The sequence below is a fragment of the Phasianus colchicus genome, chromosome 27 (assembly GCF_987193195.1).
Source record: "Phasianus colchicus chromosome 27, bPhaCol1.hap1.1, whole genome shotgun sequence".
Lineage (NCBI taxonomy): Eukaryota > Metazoa > Chordata > Aves > Galliformes > Phasianidae > Phasianus > Phasianus colchicus.
In genome coordinates, this window is record NC_143462.1 from 1 (window position 1) to 10,900 (window position 10,900).

Consider the following 10,900-nt stretch of genomic DNA (forward strand, 5'->3'; position numbering starts at 1 on the left):
TTGATACTCTTTTGTGAAAGAGTAAATGCGGGTTGAAAAAAAAGATGATATGACATTCCTGACTGCAGGTGAACAGCAGCACAGATGCTGGTCACCGCCGCAGAAAAAGCTCGACTTGTTAATGAACATCTGTGTTGGGATTTTGTACAGCTGACCTCACCTGCCTCTCATTCCTTGCCATCACCCCCTTTTTCTTCTAAGGTGAAAAAGACAGCCTTATTCTTTGTGAGTCCGTAATTGTGATCGTTTATTGATTGAGTACAACCAGATAAGACATGGAGTGCCAAGTTGGGAGGCACTCGCAGCGCTGCCCTGTAACACCACACACTGCAGCTGCTGCCTTCTGATGTTCTTCCTCTCAGTCCTTCAGATGCAGATTCTGCATCATTGCCACAGGGCTGTTCATTGTAGAGGACTGGAAAAAAACAAAGTGTAGAAATAGGACAGAAACAATCTAGGGAGACCTCACTAAGAAAGTCTGAACAGTAAACTTCCACAACAGCCCCATGCAGAACAGCAGGTGACTGCCATTCAGATCACTGACATTACTTCCCATAACACACAGCTTCGCTGCTGTCCCCTCCCTTCCCTACCTGAGCTGCATGCCCTTCCTTTTCCCTACCTGAGCTGCTTGCCCCTCGCCTCCTTTTTCTTGGTGCTCTTGCCTTTTCCTGCTACTCACTCCCAATCTCAACACTTGCCTGCTCTGCTTGCTGCTCTGACAAGTGCCTCTTAACTCTGCTCGCAGCTTCTCTCCTTCTGCATGCCCTTCTCTATTCCCTTCTTGTGCCCTTCAGGCTTCTGCTCCCCTTGCTGAGCAAGCCCATGCCCGGTAGCTCCCCTTCAACCTCCTCCGCCCTTTGCCTTTCTCCACACAGATGCTTGCTTCTGGCCAGCACTCCTGCCCGCTGCCTAGCCCACAGCCCGCATCTCTTGGGGAGACAACAAGGTGGCCTGGAGCTACCCACACCTCCTCCCGGGCACGGCTTCTCAGCTTTGCTTCAAGCCCACAAAAAACCCCAAGGAGCTCCTCTTACCTTTGCGCTCAGCTTCTTCTCCTGCCATGCAGCTCCTGTGCCAGGCCGGGGCTCAGCTCTTCCCACACTCCTCCATTCCTGCAAGATTGCTTTCTCTCATTCACTGCCTTCCTTTGCTTTCCTTTGCTCTGCTACCCTTAGCTTCCCTACTTGCTTTCTCTACATTTACGTGCACCGCTTTGTACTTTTGAGTCTCTTCTTTGCCTCTTCTTTCTCTATTTTCCCTTCAACCCTCCCCTCCCCTCACCCCTCCTTCCCATTTTTCCCTTCCTCCCCTCCCCTCTCCCCCCCTCCTTCCCTTCCCCTCCCCTCCCATACCCCCCCTTTTCTCCCTTTCCCCTCCCCTTCCCCCTTGCCTTATGGCAAACTCACTTTTCCTGCTCTTCACTCCCTCCTTCTTCATTCTCCTGCCTTTTGCTGCTACTCTCGCCTTGCTTTCCCTTGCTGTGCTTTGCTTTGCTTTCTCTACATTTGTGGCCATCCAGTCTTTTCTCAGCTGTTATTCTTGACTGTTTACTTGGCTTTTTTCTTCTTTTCTCATTTCTTTTTTTTCTGACCTTTTTTGGCTTTATTCTTTTTCTTCTTTTTTTATGCTTTCATTTCTTTTTTCATTTCATTGCACTTGTTCTTTTTTTTTTTCTCTTTTCGTTTTTTTCTGTTTTCTTCTATTTTTTCTCTTTTGGTTTTCTTTTTTCATTTTCACTCTTTTTTTCTTTTTTTTATTCTTTTTTTCTTTTTTTTCATTGCACTTTTCTTTTTTATTTCATTTTTCTTTCTCTTTTCTCATTTTTTTCTATTTTCATCTTTTTCTTTTTCATCTTGGTTTTCTTTTTTTGTTTTCCATTTTTTTTCTTTTTTCCTTTTTTATTTTTTTCCTTTATTACTCTTTTTTTTCCTTTCTCTTTTTTCTTTCACCTTTTTTCTTGTTTTTCTTTTTTTTTTTTTTTTTTTTTTAATAATCATAGGTACTCCTGAAACCCCCTTTAAGCCCTCCCTACCCTCCCCATTCTTTCTTTTCTCCCTCACCTCCCCCCCTGCCCTATCCTACCATTCCCTTGCCTGCTCTTCTTACCTGAGCTGCTGTCCCTTCCTTTACCTACCTGAGCTGCTTGTTCCAAAAATTACCTAGCTGACCTGCTTGCCCCTCACTTTCCTAGCTGAGCTGCTGTTTTCTCACTTACCTGCCTTAGTAGCTTGCCCCTCACTTTCCCAGCTGAGCTGCTGGCCCCTCTCATTCCCTACCTGAGCTGCTTCCCCCTAACTTACCTAGCTGAGCTCCTTGCCCCTCGCTACGTACTTGAGCAGATGTTTGCTCACTTGGCTTCCTTACTGTTTGTCCCCTCACTTACCTACCTCACCTGCTATCCACTCACTTTGCTAGCTTAGCTGCTGTCCCCTCCCTTCCCTAGCTGAGCTGCATGCCCTTCCTTTTCCCTACCTGAGCTGCTGTCCCCTCCCTTCCCTAGCTGAGCTGCATGCCCTTCCTTTTCCCTACCTGAGCTGCTGTCCCCTCCCTTCCCTACCTGAGCTGCTTGCCCCTCGCCTCCTTTTTCTTGGTGCTCTTGCCTTTTCCTGCTACTCACTCCCAATCTCAACACTTGCCTGCTCTGCTTGCTGCTCTGACAAGTGCCTCTTAACTCTGCTCGCAGCTTCTCTCCTTCTGCATGCCCTTCTCTATTCCCTTCTTGTGCCCTTCAGGCTTCTGCTCCCCTTGCTGAGCAAGCCCATGCCCGGTAGCTCCCCTTCAACCTCCTCCGCCCTTTGCCTTTCTCCACACAGATGCTTGCTTCTGGCCAGCACTCCTGCCTGCTGCCTAGCCCACAGCCCGCATCTCTTGGGGAGACAACAAGGTGGCCTGGAGCTACCCACACCTCCTCCCGGGCACGGCTTCTCAGCTTTGCTTCAAGCCCACAAAAAACCCCAAGGAGCTCCTCTTACCTTTGCGCTCAGCTTCTTCTCCTGCCGTGCAGCTCCTGTGCCAGGCCGGGGCTCAGCTCTTCCCACACTCCTCCATTCCTGCAAGGTTGCTTTCCTTTGCTCTGCTGCAGTTAGCTTTCCTACTTGCTTTCTCTTGATATACATGGATTGCTTTTTACTTTTTCTCCTCCTCTGTGCCTCTTTTTTTCCCTGTTTTCAGCACTTCCATTTTTTTTTTTCTTTTTCCATCTTCTTTTTTCTTACTTTTCATTCTCATTTTTCCTTTTGTTTTTTTTTTCCCCGCCCCCTGGAGATTCTCCCCCTGTATCCCCCTCAGCTTGCCTGTATCTGTGCCTCCAACTGGGTCTTCTCTCTCACATTCCCGTCTAGTGCCCGGTGTCGCCCCACATTACCCTCTATTTCGCTGTGCCCACGCAAGCCCCCTATTGTCTCTCTGCAGCCTTTTATAACCTTACACCTCTCTACTTCCCCCCCAATCCCACCCACAGACCCCTGTCATACCTGTTTCTCTATACCACGCCTACAGCCCTCCCACTGCTCCCTGTAGCCCCACATCCCCTTCTATCCCACCTCTATTCCCCCTACAGCCACTCATAGAGCCACAGTTTCTTAGGTCCTCCCCCAGCTCCCTATATCCCTCCCCGTAGCTCTCCCCAGCCCCTCCCACCCCCCAATGCTCCCTATAGCACCGTGTCCCCCCGTTACCCCCTTACAGCCCTCTGCTGCCCTAAATCCCCCTGTACCCACCCCTATCGCCCCATGTACCCCGATACCACAGCCGCTGCAGCCCCGCCTGCCTCCCTATCCCCCCCCCCGCCTTCCCAGCCCCTCACCCCACCAGGCTTCCTCCCCTGTCCCGGCGCCGCTCTCCGTCCCTCCCGGCTCCGGCTCTGCTGTGCTCAGCACCGCTCCCGTCGTGCCGCGGTTCCGTCTCGGTGCTGCCCGGACAGCTCCGGCGCGCAGCGGCGGTGCGGGGCGGCCCGGGCTGCGGGAGCGCCGCCGCCTGAGGGGAGAAGAGCTCTGAGCCAGCTGCCAACGGCCGTTCCCGCGCGCCGCGCCTCAGCCAATCGGAGCCAGCGCCGCTGCCGTTGACCAACGAGAGCCCGGGGGCGGAACGGATCGGAACGTGCCCAACGAGAGCCAGGGGGCGGGACGGACCGGCACCTGACCAATGAGAGCCCGGGAGCGGGACGGACCGGCTCCTGCCCAATGAGAGCCCGGGGGCGGTGCGGCGTTGCGCTGCGCTGTTGGTGGGAGGAGCGCGGCAGGGGGCGGGCCGTGGGTGGGGCCTCGGGGTGCGCCCTACTGCTATAGGGGGTGCGAGATGGGACTGGGATTGACAGGTGGGAGGTGGGGCTTGGATGTGGGGTTGGGATATGAGGTTTGGAACTGGGCTTGGGAGCTGGGGTTGGGATGTTGGATGTGCATTGGGATGTGAAATGTAGGGTTGGGGTGTGGGGATATGGATATGGGGTGAATATGGAATGGGAGATAGGAAAATGGAATATATATGGGATGGGCTTGGGATGGACATGGGACCAACATTGAAGAATGTGGGATGGATTGGGGATGAAATATGGACACTGGATGGGATTGGGATGATAGTGGCATGGGATAAGTAGATGGAATGGACATGGGATGCATGTGGGGATAAGGATTCGGAATGGCTATGGATATAGGGTTAGGGATGGGGATAGGATGTGGGGGTATGGATGTGGGATGGGTTTGAGATGGCTGTGGGGTGGATATGATGGATATGGGATGGGATAACGTTGTGGGATACGGACAAGGGATGGCTACGAGATGGGGCTGTAGTGGTTATGGGGCCATAGGGGCGATGGGGCCAGAATGCTGCAGTCACCTCTGTTCCCAGAGTTCATCCCCAGTGTGACACACGGAGCCCCACAGCCGCTCCTCTGCCCTTTACCACTTACATGGGGAGGACATCCCCCATCCTCCATTATCAAAAATAAACCTTAATTAGAAAAGTGAGGGGTGTCAACCCCGCCCCATGGGAACAATGTTTTCTGTGGGGGAGGGCACAGACGGCGTCTCCAGAGGGCTGTCCCAAACTCTGGGGGGTGTTCACAACTCTAGGATATGACACCACCAGGGTGCCGTGAAGGTGTCCCAAGCTTTGGGGTGTGACACACGGATGTTTCCAATTTTGGTGGTGTGACATTGTCATGTGGTGTTCCCACTTCCCCGGGAAGTCCTCCAGGTGGTCACGGTGTCCCCAGCTTCGGCCCAATGTCCCCAGGGGGTCCTTTTGTCCCCTCTGCATGACGGTGACACCCGGCGCCAGCTGCCAGGAGTGACGCCCAATGGTGATGACACCGCATCACGGCTGTGACACACTGGTGTCACACAGTCCCCTCTGGTGGTGGCACAGAGTTCACCACCGTGCATGTCCCCGTCCTCATGGCAGACGATGGTGACAGCAACAGAGGTTTCCGGTGTCACCGGGTCCTGCGGTAGGCAGGTCTGGAGGGGTGACAAAGAACAGTGAGAGGCTCAGTGACAACATGGTGACAACGTGGTGCCGCCAGTGCCTGCCCCCACATGATGGTCAGAGTACAGGGAATGGTGTCACCCGATAGATGGTGGCACACAAGTGATGGTGACACCAGATGACGGTAACAACAGTGACAGCCAGGGATGGGGACACTGCGTCACGGCTGTTCCACATCGAGGTCACCCTGTGTCACGGCGTCACCTGAAGACAGTGACATTCAGTGACACCCAATGGCATCCAGTGAAGGTGACACTCAATGATGGTGACACCACCAACCCCATGTCACACCTGCACCAGACCCCACGTGTCCCCCAACTTTCCCCTGCCCCCCTCCCTGTACCCCTCCTCGTCACCTCTTCAATGAGGATGGCACCGTGCTGAAGTTGTGCCACCATGGCAGGGGGGACAGCATGGGACAGTCATGGACAGCCAGGGTGACAGCGTCCAGGAGCTGTAGGACGCGGATGGGGCTCTCAAGGTACGTTGGTACGGCCCCAGGTTCCATGGTTACAGTGACGGTGAGAACTTTGGGGACAAGTGGTTGTCCGGTGTCACCCGGTGGCCCTGGGGGGATTGTTTCCGTGGGGCTTTGCACAGGGATTGGTGGGAACCATCCATTTCTGAAAGGAAGTGGCAAAAAATATACAAGAAAAGTGACATAGTATTGATTTTAATGGAAACAGACATTATTGGGGGTGATCCCACGGGGACAAAGAAGAGCGAGAACGTGTCACTATGTGAGGTTGTCCTCAAAATCCCCATTGGAGACCTCTGGAGGACTCCAGGAACGCCTGGGGACCCCAAGACACCCATGGGACATCTCCAGACCCTTCCAGAAGACAATAGGACCCTCTGAACCCACCTCAGGACCCCCCCACATTCCACAGGATCATTCTGGGACGTCTGCAGACCCTTCTGGATGAATCCAAGGACCCCCTGGATCAATTTGAAAACCCCCTGCACCCTCCAAGTCCTCTCTGGGACATCCCCAGAGATGTCTCTGATGACGGGATGACTCCAGGACCACTCAGACCCACATGAGAACTCTCTGGACCCTACCAGACTCTACTGGGACATCTCCAAATCATCCCAGTGGCTCCTCGGAGCTCTTGGACCCATCCTGGGAGCTTCCAGATCCTTCCAGGGACCCCCAGGACCATTCTCGCGAGCCCCTGGACACCCCAGGATCCCTCTGGGACATCTCCAGATCCTTCCGTATGAATCCAAGGACACCTTGGATCCACCTGGGGACCAACTGGATGCCCCAAACCCCTCTACAACATCTCCAGATTCTTCTGCATGCCTCCAGGGCTATATAGGGCGGGGCTCGTGGGGAATCTATGGGCGGAAAGGTGTGAGTGGGGCTTCTGTGAGGTGGAAAGAGGGTCTGGAGGTGGAGAAAGGTTGGAAGGGGAAACTGAGGGATTGTGGAGGGCTTCCGTGGCGTGGAAAGGGGCTCTGAGGATGGAGAGAGGGGGTTGTGAGGGGGAAAAGAGCAGAACAAGGCTTCTGTGAGTGAAAAGGGGGCCTGGGGATGGACAGGTACATTGTGGAGGGGAACTTGAGGGGTGGAAAGGGGGCTTTTGTAGGGCAGAAAGGGGGGTCTGGGATTGGACGGGGGGTTGTGTGGGGGAAAAAAGGGGTGAGTTGGGTCTCTGTTGGGAGGAAAAGGGGTCTAGGAATGGAGAAGGGGTGGCAGAGGAAATCTGGAGGGTTGTGGGGGGCTTCTATGGGGTGGAAGGGGAGTCTGGGGGACACCTTAGGGAAGTATTGGGGGGGAGGAGAGTGGGATGTCTATGGGGTCGAAAAAGAGTCTGGGGGGAAACTTAGTGGCTTGTGGGGGGAAAGGGGTGAACAGAGTTTCTACAAGGCAGGAAGAGCATCTGGGGGTGGAGGGAGGGGTGGGAGGGAAGAGCCAGGGGTTGTGCGAGGCTTCTATGGGGTCTGGCTGAGGGGAATTGGAGGTCAGAATGAGGGAACTGACTCCAGGGGTCAGGGAGGAGCGCACAGGGGGGTACAGGGACCTCTAGGGGTCAGAAAAAAGGGGCCAGGAGGTGGGAGGAGAAGGGAGGACACGGGACCCTGGGGGTCAAATAGAGGGGAATGGGGGGTGGTAGGAGACTCTGGGGATCAGAATGGGGGAATTGGAGTGGGGGCACTCGGGGTGAGGAGAGGGGGTTCGGGGGTCAGATAGAGGAGACTGGGAAAGGGGGGGACTCTAGGGGACAGAATGGGGAGAGCGGTGGGGGGGGGGGGGGGGACACCAGGGATCAGAACGGGGGACTGGGGAGGGATGAGGGATCGGGGGGGGGACCCTGGGGATCAGAATGGGGGAGGCACAGAGGGGAGGGGTGGAAGAGGACTACGGCGATCAGAACGGGGGGACTGGAGGGGAGGGAGACCGGGGGAGGGTGTAACCCCGGGGGGCACATAGAGGGACTGGGGGGTGCGGGCGATCAGCGGTAGGGGGAGAGGGGGGGAGGGCAGCGGAAGACACGGGGTGGGGGAGGCGGCGAGACGCAGGGCAGCCGCCCCCGCCGAGGGAAGCCCCGAGCACAACGGAGACCCCGCGGGGCCGAGGCAGAGCGGCACGCGGCCCCCCCGCCGCCTTCACCCCGGCCCCCGCCCCGGCGCCCCCCGAACACCCACCTGTAGGAGCCGAGGCGGCGCCCGGAGCCCCGAGGCGCCCCGCACCGCTTCCGCACGGCCGCCTCCTCGGGTCGCGGCGTGATGACGTCACTCGGCGGGGACGGCGCGGCGCCGTAGCGACTGACCGGCGCTGAGGCGCCGTCGCCGTGGCGACGCCGTCGAACGGCACCGCTCCTGCGGGAGCCGCGCTGAGACGTGCGGCGTCTCCGGCTTCCCCAGAATCGCTTTCTCCAGGCCGATTCCGAGCTGCTGGCGCTTCTTGAAAGCCGAGCGCGCATCTCTGCCCGGTTTTCTCACGGCTCCTGCGGCGGCATCTCTGGCCGCTTGCTCCTCCGAGGAAGAACCGAGCGGTGGCCCGGCCGGGCTCGGTGCGTGGGATGTGAGAAGGGCACAGCCCGGAGCAGGACCTGAAGAACGAGCTCAGCTCACCGCTGGCACGTGTTCTGTAGTCCCCCGGGTCCTGCAGAGCTGCGCTGGACTCGCTGAGCAGCACGGCGTGGTGCGGGGATGTAAGAGCACACAGGTGCTCGGTAGACTTGCTGGGGCAGGAAGCTCTCACTGATGCTAAACTCGCTGAAACGAAGTGACTCGTTCAGGACACGTGCCTGAAACAAATGCTGGTTCTCTAGGCAGAGCTGCCGGACAGACCTGTCAGCACTGGGAATTAAGCACGGCAGTGAGATGAAGCCAATGATGCGTTCATGTAAGAGCAAGAGGTGCTTTGGAATGCCTTTATGGCTGCACTGCTCCTCGGGAAGCAGTTACACCTGCCGGCTCAATAAGAGCTGTCCCGTAGATGCTGTACAGCTGTGGAGCCTTTGCCCACCTGCACTGCATCTTTTAGATGCATCATTGAGAGGAATTGAACCAGCAAGGCTTCAGGGCTGAGCTCTAAGAATGGAAACTCCCTCAACTTTTGAAAGAGACCGGGTTTCTAAGGTCTTAAGACCTGGAGCTGGCAGGGCACACCCCTCTTGTGCCTTTCTCCCGACTGGTTTTTGGGAGACAGCAAATGGACACCCCTACAAGAAGTCTCAGGGTGTTTCCTTCTGACACTCTTATTATGGAAGTAAGAATACATTCCTGGCTCCATTTTGCTCCTGTGTCAGAAGGCAGAGATTTAAGCTACCTAAAGTCACTTTTCCACAAACGTTCCCACAGAAAGAAGCATCCAACATCTCTCTGTAGCTGCGGAGACCCTGACTTCTCAACCCTTTCCAGGTATGTTTTACTGTCTCTTTCCAAATTTAGAAACGGCAGCTGTGCAGAAAAACATGCCACAGATCCTGAAGTGTGGGCCAGCGGGGAGTTTTACCCCGTCTCCTCCCTGATGTCAATCTGAAGTGATCTCCTTTAGTCCTCAGTATAACAAACACATCCTGTGACCGTGCTTGAAGACAGTCTCCCTTGAGCGTTTTAGCTGAACTTGGTTAGCGCTCTTAAAACCAGCTGTGCAAGTGCTGCTTTCCTCCCCACTGTGAGGGATTGCTGTCAGGAGCCAACCAGTTATGCCAGGCACATCCAGCAAGGAGCTGCTGTGGCACGATGGGCGTGCGGAGCGGCTGTCTTCCAACCTGTCCTCTGCAGCAGTTAGCATTCTGCGGGTTACTCTTCCCCAGTTTGCAGAACAAATATCAGAAGTTGATGCTCTTTTGTGAAAGAGTAAATGTGGGTTGAAAAAAAGGCAGTGTGACATTCCTGACTGCAGGTGAACAGCAGCACAGATGCTGCCAGCCCCGCTGTAAAAGCTGGACTTGTTAATGAAGCAGCTTATCCATCTGTGTCGGGCTGTGGTATCAGGGCATTGCTCTTCAGATCTTTGTTTTCCATCTGAGGATTTTGTCCCAGCAGGGTTTGTGCCTCAGGATTTTGGGCAGGAGAAGGGCTGGCAGCAGCCCAGGGCAGGACGTGGGTCCCCTGGGGACAGCAGCTACATCCCCTGCCCCATCTGCACAGTGACCCTGGGCCATCCCTAGGACACCTCGAGACCCTCCTCCTCTGCACAGCCCCACAAAGCACGAGGGAAGGTCTGGGGTGGCACTGGTCCTCCTGGAATGGGGCAGGGATGGTGCCCTCCATCCCATCCATCCCCAGTGCTCAGGGCTCCAGAGATCCCCAGGGTCCCTCAGTGTCCCTGCACCAGTGCCACTCTTATCGTAACAGACTTCTTCCTTATGTCCAGTCTAAAGGAGAAGAGGAAAGGTTGTCAGGGGGTTTCCCCAGTGAGAAGTACAGTTTCAGAAAGGGACGTGTACAGAGAACCCAGAGGGATAACAAGGCAAGCCTAACAATGACTGCTACAAAACCAATGGTACAAAGAGAGAATTCACTGCCAGAAATATCTCACAGTCCAGTGATAAAGATTCACAGCTGCAAGGTTGTCTTCTAATTAAAAACAGTAATTACAAACAATCTGGATTTTTGAGCTGTTATAATAAATATTAGTAGGTGGGGATTGCTAAATGGTGCTGCAGTCTCCTACTCGTAACATCCTTGCTGCTTCATTCTGGGTGCCGTCACTGAGCAGCATCTAATGGAAGTTCTTCCCTGCTCAGCTGGCTGCCTTAGTTGGAGCCCTGATGGCAATGACGTGGTGATGGCAGGCTTAGTTTTGCTGTTTTCTCCTCGTCAGAATACTCCGACTTTTGAAGGAAGCAGCTTCTTGTTTCCTGCCTTCCTGCCTTCCTGCCTTCCGCCCTTCCTCCCTTCCTCCCTTTTAATTTTAATTCATTTGGAATATCTATATTCCATATAGATGTTT

The 10,900-nt window shown here is 55.0% G+C and overlaps 1 long non-coding RNA gene across 3 annotated transcripts; it reads right to left on the bottom strand.

The window, feature by feature from the left end:
• Window positions 1-48: 48 nt before the first annotated feature.
• LOC149914749 (uncharacterized) lies at window positions 49-8,234 on the bottom strand. Of its 3 annotated transcripts, XR_016460185.1 has the most exons (5): window positions 8,140-8,234; window positions 3,814-6,110; window positions 2,976-3,107; window positions 1,038-1,115; window positions 49-415 (listed from the first exon to the last, which is right to left on the bottom strand). It is a non-coding gene; the product is annotated as an uncharacterized LOC149914749 (long non-coding RNA). The 3 variants fall into 3 exon arrangements; XR_016460186.1 differs by lacking the exon at window positions 8,140-8,234 and having other exon boundaries at window positions 80-415; window positions 3,809-4,071; XR_016460184.1 differs by lacking the exons at window positions 3,814-6,110; window positions 8,140-8,234 and having other exon boundaries at window positions 101-415; window positions 2,976-3,800.
• Between the last annotated feature and the right edge of the window lie 2,666 nt (window positions 8,235-10,900).